Raw genomic sequence first — 9,307 nt, 5'->3', positions numbered from 1 at the left:
AAAACACTGCTGTAATCTACATTACAGCCGCGATCACATTATGTAGAAGACAGGCCACTTATAATGTGGTGACAGAGCCTCTTTAAGGGAAATAGAATCCTCATTACCATATAGCCCCCAAATTAGTGGGCTTGGAGGTCTCTGAGTTGCTGATTCGACTAGAGGCATTATTAAGGGAAGTGTTACCCTCATTACCACATAGGACACCCCATTGTCAGCCTTGGTGAACCGCTTATAGTGTGCTATTCAATCCTTAGCCTAATTTAAGGAACTCTAAGGCCGGACATACACATTACATAGCTGTCCTCCTGATCCCCCCCCCCATACACATATACACACATACTCAGCCGATCATGCCTGTATCCTGAATGGGGAGAGGGGGGGGGAGTAAGCCGCTGCGACACACCCGGTGGCTTTACTCCCCTGAGAACAAAAGGATCGGTCATGGAGAAATCCAACTGCCTGATCCTTCGCTCCCCGACATCTGCCATCGGGGGAGAGTTGGGAGGCTCCATACACATTAGATGGTTGACTGATCCTGCCGAAATTGTCAGGTTCGGCCAAAAATAATCTTATATGTATTAGTCCGGATCGTTTTGAGTCCGGTCACAATGCTATTGAAATGCAAATCCTGGCAAAAAAAAATAAACCATTAGTAATTGAGGGGACATCTAATAGTAATATACTTCATACAGACTTAGGCCTTAATCACACGAACATGTCAGTTTTTCGCGCGCAAAAAACGCTGCGTTTTGCGTGCGCAAAAGTTCAGTGTGGCATGTGTATATGGTGCGTGGCTGCGTGATTTCCGCGCTGCCGGCATCATTATGACACTCCCTTTTTATGTGACGACACAGTAAAGAAGGAGGGGATTTTATGCTTCCCTTCTCTTCTTTTCCAGCTGTAGTGCGAATCACGCGCGTCACCCGGAAGTGCTTCCGTGTGCCGAGCGCGATTTGCACGCACCCATTGACTTCAATGGGTGCGTACTGCGCGAAACACGGGCAAATATAGGACATGTCGTGAGTTTTATGCAGCGCACATACGCTGTGTGAAAATCACTGACAGTCTGAACGGCCCCATTCACTAACATAGGTCCGTGCGAAGCGCGTGAAAATCATGCGCGTCTCACGGACGTATATCACGTTCGTGTGAATAAGGCCTTACACCCATGTATGCAGAACTATCTCTTTCGTTTTGTCATAACTTCCCTTTAGTCTTAGTCAACATCAACTTCTCTATCTGCCATTGTTTTTTATGTTTCATTATTTAGCTAGATCTGCTTTGTATCATTCATTCTTGGGCTAAATACCGATTTATGTCATAGCGTGCTATTATGTAATGTTTATTTCGTTACCTCACTTCTATTTCTTCTCCTAGTTGCGACTTCCTATTAGTTGAGAAATTTTCCTCATTACATGATTGGTTTTTTTTCTTTTGGCTCCACTTTTGACAATATTTGTGGTTGTTTCCTTGACAATTCAAGCAATCCTCCTTTAACCAAGAAACACCAGACATGAACTTTAGGGTATGTGCACACACACTAATTACGTCCGTAATTGACGGACGTATTTCGGCCGCAAGTCCCGGACCGAACACCGTGCAGGGAGCCGGGCTCCTAGCATCATACTTATGTACGATGCTAGGAGTCCCTGCCTCGCTGCAGGACAACTGTCCCGTACTGAAAACATGATTACAGTACGGGACAGTTGTCCTGCAGCGAGGCAGGGACTCCTAGTATCGTACATAAGTATGATGCTAGGAGCCCGGCTCCCTGCACGGTGTTCGGTCCGGGACTTGCGGCCGAAATACGTCCGTCAATTACGGATGTAATTAGTGTGTGTGCACATACCCTTATTTTACATTATTCACCAATGATCTGTGGGAATATCTTCCCTATGTTATATACAGGCTAAGGCTGGCCATACAAATTAGATTAAAGTCCTCCAAACCCGATGATTTTGATAACCTCATGAGATGAGTATGGGGCAGCCCACCAGTACCTCAGTACAGCAAATGTCGAGGAAAGAAGGATCAAGGATATATTGGATTTCCCACTGGTGATAAGATGTTCCTGGCACCAGCTTCTTCCCTTTTGCTGAGCCGGGGATATATATTGGGAGGGTCTGGAAGATAACTGTTCAGCTGACATCTATTTTATATGGATCTCCAGCTATAGACATATAATTGTTGCTAGATCCAGCCAGTTTTGTTTGGATTTCGCCAGTAATATGTTTATGGAACGCCATAGACATTTGATTGTCCTCAGACCCCACCAAAGTTGGCTGGATCTACTAACAAATATCTCATGTCTGTGGTCTTCCATTTTATGGTACATGGTTGGAGAAAATTGCAGAGCCCAAATGAAAAAGCTGCCTAAAAAAAAAAGCGTAAAGTATATACAATTTTTATGCATGATGTCACCATGGTCAAGAATGAAAACCACGGCCCCATAAGTGCAAGACAGAAGTACCACCGAGCCACCCTACAGTATGTACGGTACATAAATTTGGCAGAAATTCTACAGAATAAATGACATTGTTGACTTCCTCTTTCGTAAGCCACAGACAGAAGTTTTATACGTCTTGTAGGAAATAATAATCCTAATAGGACGTTTCACTTTTTACATATGTTTCAGGATCTTTACAAACCGATGTCTGTGAACCTGTGATCGATATTGAATTCGAAAAGCCTCCCTCGGTTTATTTTAAACCACATGTCACTACAAAGATTCTTAACTCCTTGGCGCCGTGGCAATTTTTAAATTTTTTTATTTGTTTCCTTTTCTCCCCGCCTTTCAAAAGCCATAACATTTTTATTGCATGTTTTTTGAGGGACGCGTTTCTAGTTTTTAATGGCACCGTTTAATATACCATATACAGGAAAAATGAAATAAAATTCTTTATGGGGTAGAATGGAAAAAAAATTGTGATTCCTCGATTATTTTCTTGGGTTTTGTTTTCACGGCATTCACCGTGCGGTAAAAACAACCTGTTAACTTTATTCAACAGCGATACCAAATTTATATTATTTTTTTTTTGTGAAATACGACTTTTACAAAGATAAGCTATTTGTTAAAAAAAAAAAAAAATGTTTTGTGCAGTCATATTCTGAGACATAACTTTTTGATTTTTTTCTGTCGCTGGAGCGGTGGGATGACTTGTTTTTTGTGGGGCGAGCTTTAGTTTTTATTGGTACCATTTTGGGGTACATGCGACTTTTTGATCACTTTCTATTCTATTTTGTTTGGGAGGCAAGGTAAACAAAAAAGAGCGATTCTGTTATTTTTTATATTTTTAAGTCTACTTTTTTTTTTTTAGTCCCTAGGGGACTTAAACAGGCGATCGTTTGGTCGCTGGTACAATATACTACAATTCCTATTTATTGCAATTTTAGCAGCTCCTATTAAGTGCGACCTCTGACAGGGCTTAATAGGAGCACAGAGATAGGAGACCCTAAGGGCCTTCATTCACAACCATCAGCACCCCATGATCACGTTGCGTGGAGGCCAATGGGGTGACGGAGGGGGTCCCCCTCTCTTTCTAATTGTTTAGATGCTGTGGTCACTATTGACTGCAGGATCTAAGTGGTTTAATGGCTTGGGATGGGAGTCATCCCCGATCCCAGCCGTTGCAATGAAGTGTCGGGTGTAACGTACAGCCGACGCCTGATGAGTATGGAGCGGGCTCAGCTAGTGAGCCTGCTCCATACTCCCCCCCTCCGCAACCAGGACATAGTTACGTCACATGTCACGAAGGGGCTAACATATACATTGAGAGAGACAACACTATGTATGATGTGATGTTTCTTGAACAGATAAGCACCGATGCTCTTTTCTGCTATCAGACATTTTTGGCCTCAGTGCCTTAAAGACTTTTTTTTTTACAATCACCGACCTTAATGGCATATTCTGGACCCTCACCGACCGTGAAGACAGACGTGCCGAGTCTCCGTTCCCAGTAAAGGAGTGAGCAAGCGTGTGTGGTCACTCCCCGATAATGTCAGTGGGAGATATGGACTAGAATGCTGGTTACATGTCGTCAGTAGTCACCACAAGACTTTCTAAGAAATAGTTAATGACTTGGCTCCTCCCCCCCCAGGAGCATGGAGATCCAATGTAGTCACTTTCTGACTTCAGCGTCTGTTGCTAAGCAACATCCCGGATATTGTAAAGCAAACAATACTTTTCCATACCCTGTCTCCGTTAGGCTGGGTTCACACGACCATGTTACGTCCGTAATGGACGGAACGTATTTCGGCCGGAAGACCCGGACCGAACACAGTGCAGGGAGCCGGGCTCCTAGCATCATAGTTATGTACGATGCTAGGAGTCCCTGCCTCGCTGCAGGACAACTGTCCCGTACTGTAATCATGTTTTCAGTAGGGGACAGTAGTTCCACGAAGAGGCAGGGACTCCTAGCATCGTACATCACTATGATGCTAGGAGCCCAGCTCCCTGCACTGTGTTCGGTCCGGGTCTTCCGGCCGAAATACGTTCCGTCCATTACGGACGTAACATGGTCGTGTGAACCCAGCCTAAAGATAACTGTAATAACACCCTCTTTTTTTTTTTTTCTCAATCTTTTGAGGCTATTTGACCAGCCCATTCTGTATATCCAGGAGTTGAAATGTCAACCCCCAACATCCGGCCTTTCAAGATAGACCCATGTCAACACAGGGATCAAACTGAAGAGATCTAATTGGGTCACCTAAAATTTCAGGACAACCCATGATCTTGATGTGGGAATGGAAATCCAGCCGACCACTCAAATAAAAGGCCTATAGTAAATTGCAGATCTGGCTATGCTTTTATCCTGTTAAGTTACAGATATGGCTATGCATTATGTGAATGTTGTCCAAGATGACATAAATAAGAAGTGTGTTTTTATTCTTAGGCGGGTGGAGCTTCAAAGATGTGTCTTTACTGTCTGTCTTGAACAAAGGTTCTTACATGAAGCAGAGTCGACAAGATTATTTTTATGCTCATGTGATGGAGCAGTTACTACGGTCTACTATCGTCTTTCAAGTTTGCCTAATTTTGTAGTCCACCCACTGAATGCACATAAAACTTTCATTGTGCACAAAAACAAAGTCTCTGTGCTTAATAAACTACCATGCGTCCTCGGCTTCCAAATGCATAAGACCATTGAGAAATTGATATATATTTTTAGAAAAGCGTAAATTTTAAAGGTAGTAACAAAATATAATAAGTGTGATTTTTTTTTTTTTTTTTATTTTATCTTTAGCTTTCTCCACAAACTGTTTCCGCCTCGTTTGCAACTGCAGCAATATTCACAGAATGTTGGAAAACTGTACCATATAACAGAGACGTGCACTATTGGGAATGTCAAGAGGGAAGGCCCCAGCTCTGGTTCATCCCATTCCCCAACTACCATGAATGGTGTTTATTACCTAAAATAATTAGGTGTGCCAAGTGATTAGGGTATCTGGGTTCTTTCCATACATACCACCAACCGTGAATGACTGTGCTGCTCTACATAGGTGCATGGAGGACCAGTGTAGTCACCCACCGACTGCTGTGTCTGTTGCTAAGCAATATACCGGCTGTTGTAAAGCAAACACAGTCCTTGCAAAAAATGAAGACTCGCTATTCAGTAGTTCCAATGGGAAATTTTCGTTTTTACTGGAGCTTCCCATAAAGTGTAGCTCCATGAAGATAACATCCCTTCTCTTATTGAGGACACATGGGCTTAGTTGGTCCAGCCAATTCTTTGGGCATGAAGCGTCAACCTTTATATATGACTTTTCAAGTCAACAAGGGTAAAAAAACAAATTCTCTGTTGCAGCTCTGACATGTTCCAGTTATTTAAGGTTTCAGTATCGGAGAAGAAAAGGCGGATTTACACGTCCAGATTTGCTGGCTGGTTACGAACGTCACCCGACGATACGGCATGTGGATCGGTGCTCGTTTACCTCTGTTTACATGGAGCAATAGTCAAAATGCAGGGGGACGAAGATCATTTATGCAATTATTCATCCCTACAAATTGATATCTAGTCAGCAGCACATCACCTGATTACATGGGGAGATGTTCTGCTGACAAGCGACCGTTTTATTTGGCCGCATAAAAAATGTGATCTCGGCTGATCGCTGCCCTGTTTACACAGGGCAATGATCAGGAACGAGCGTTTGTACGAGCAACAATTCGCCCTAACAATGGATCATTTAAAAGGGCCTTAAGTTATTGGGATGGCCGTAGTCAGATCACAACAGGTCCTCTACTATCTCCATTACTACAGCTGCTGGTGAGGGACAGCAGGGAGTTATCTTCCCTTTGCCTGCTTTCCCATATTGCTCTCATGTAAGAGACTGATCCAGGTATCAGTGGATGTTTATCAAAGCTAAACCTGATTGTCCCATCAGGACAATCCCTATTCTTATGTCCTATGAGTTCCCGTCTATTAGTCAGAGCTGGTGGGACAATCCCGATGATGAGAATCTGCTATCCGTGCTATTCTATAGATCGAAGTATGCAGCTCAACGCGACCAAGATCTGCACTGAGGTTGTGGATTAATGATAGGACGGTATTGTCATGCTACAATTATTGGGACTAAGGTCATTTGTTAGATGACTGGGCACTATAGTGATAGTCTCTCAGTAGATAAACTTCAGACAGGGATGTATTTGTCTCCCTCTCTGTGGAGTTAGAGCCGACAAAACCTCCAGATCGTGCTCCAATTAAAACAACCCACTAATTTGTCACAATTACAGAGGACAATTAGGGGAACTATGTTCTTTATTCCTTTGTAAATCCTCCAAGTGCCGTGAAAGTAACAGAATGCTGGACAATATAATTGTACTATGATTAATTAGGAGACCAGCAATTAGTTTAATAGAGGTTTTTTTTACGCCAAACTACAAGTCTCAAACTTAGCAACATCTTTCTTAGACTTTGGGAAAATTTTGCCGAGATTTCTGATACTTAGATATTTGATGAGATTAGGGCTGGTTCACATCAACGGTCGCTTTCTGTTACGGGGTTCAGTAGACTGCGCTATTGATTCAGTCGAAAAAACAGAAACCTGCCGGAACGGTGACAAACGGAAAAGATTAGCAATGTTTCCGTCACCATTGATATCAATGGTGATGCAAACGGAAGATAAGGTTTTCGTTTGACTTTCTGTTGCGGGGTTCCACGACTGAAACCTCTGACGGAATCCCGGAACGGAAAGCAAATGCTGATGTGAACTGGCCCTTATAGATGATATAGCGCAGTCTGTTGACTGATGTCAGGAGTCACACACATTTAGACCTGTGCCGAAATAGTGAGCCAAGATAATGTAGTTAAGGCTCTGTTCACATTAACGAAGGCTTCGTCGCAGATTCTGCTGCTTTTGGCCTCGTTCACATCTCCATTCTGCGCTATTGTGCCCGGTAAAATCACAGACACCCTAACGGAAAGCCAATGGATCCCATTGAAGTCGATGGGTTCCATTGGCTGCCGGCGGTGTCCGTTGTGCAACGGAACCTTTGCCTCCGTTATTCTCTTGTTGTGCTCCTCTGACGGAGCAGAACGGAACACACCAACGCAGGTGTGAACTTAGCATAAGTCGGACAAAAAAGCACAGAATGCAGCACTATTTTGTTTGGCAAGACGACAGACACCATTCCGGAAACCCCACAGAACCCATTAAAGTCAATAGATTCCGTCTGGCGCCGTTAGGTGTCCATCATGCGACTTATCTGGCGCTTTTGTTTTTCTCTTTATTCTGTTCCTATGATGTAACAGGTTAAAGGAAAACCTAGCACAGATGTGAACAGAGCGTGTTGACTCCAATGTCAGGCTAGGTTCACATCTGCATTGGAGGTTACGTTAGGAGCCTCCGTCGCATTGCTCTGTTCACATCTGTGTCTTGGTTTCCATTTATAACGGAAACCAGGACGTAGTACAGGATGCATCATGACGGACACCAATGGCGCCAGACATATCCCATTGACATATAATGGAGTCCATTGGATTCCGTTTTGTCGGGAAAAATAGCTCTGCATGCAGAACTATTTTTCTTCCCATCAAGTACGACGGAAACGGTGAAGCAGATCAACAGAGGATAAATTGAATACTAAGATCGTTATAAATTCATTCTGCACAGGACATTCTCCCAAAAAAAAATGCTAATGTGAACAGTGCCGTAAATAATGTTCCATTAGTCATTGTTATATCTGCTATTTATTGGAGTAATAGTCCAAAAAAATAAAAATACGCTTAAAGTCGTCTTTAAAACCACAGATAACAAATCACAATATCTCAATAACCTACTCTGCTCTGCTACATCTGACAGATTCAGCTGTGCCACATTACGGGGCCACTAGTCAGACATCCCTGCTATAAATGTTATTGACAGTCTTTGGGGCAACCAGGATGTCTGTCTTCATATATTTTAAGTGGCAATAAAGAGAACTGAATATTATTCCTGTCATGGAGACTTCGTGAAGTGTCCATTCAATCTATGTAATAAGAGGTATACAGGAGAATTTAGCAGTTTTTCTAAGTGGAATACAAGTATTAGACAGTGGAAGCATTACTCGGGAATACCCATCCCACGGATCCTGCTAAACTGGTTCCACCTGGCAACAAGATACTGCAATTGTCGTAGCATGTTTATACTGCTTCTTCTCTGTATGACTGAAGCGTGGTAGCAGAGCATTGTGGGTCAATATTTCCTAACATGTATACATGGTAATAATACAAGTGTATCAGAGACAGACCGATAGATAGGAGACAGACCGATAGATAGGAGACAGACCGATAGATAGGAGACAGACCGATAGATATGAGACCGATAGATAGATATGAGACCGATAGATAGATAGATATGAGACCGATAGATAGATATGAGACCGATAGATAGATATGAGACCGATAGATAGATATGAGACAGATAGATAGATAGATAGATAGATAGATAGATAGATAGATAGATAGATAGATAGATAGATATGAGATAGATAGATAGATATGAGATAGATAGATAGATATGAGATAGATAGATATAGATAGATAGATAGATAGATAGATAGATAGATAGATATGAGATAGATAGATAGATAGATATGAGATAGATAGATATGAGATAGATAGACAGATAGATAGATATGAGACGGATAGATAGATAGATATGAGACAGATAGATAGATAGATTTCAGCGCCACTTAAAACCGTTTGACTGAAAATAAATTATTATTTTTAACCTCTATATTATTAAAAGGATTTTGGCGCATTAACCAATAAATGAAAATAAGCTTGGCAATGCTAATAATTTCAATCAAAATGAGTCAGTAATGCTC

Source organism: Rhinoderma darwinii, chromosome 7, assembly GCF_050947455.1.
Source record: "Rhinoderma darwinii isolate aRhiDar2 chromosome 7, aRhiDar2.hap1, whole genome shotgun sequence".
NCBI lineage: Eukaryota > Metazoa > Chordata > Amphibia > Anura > Rhinodermatidae > Rhinoderma > Rhinoderma darwinii.
Note: the sequence above shows the minus strand (reverse complement) of the source record.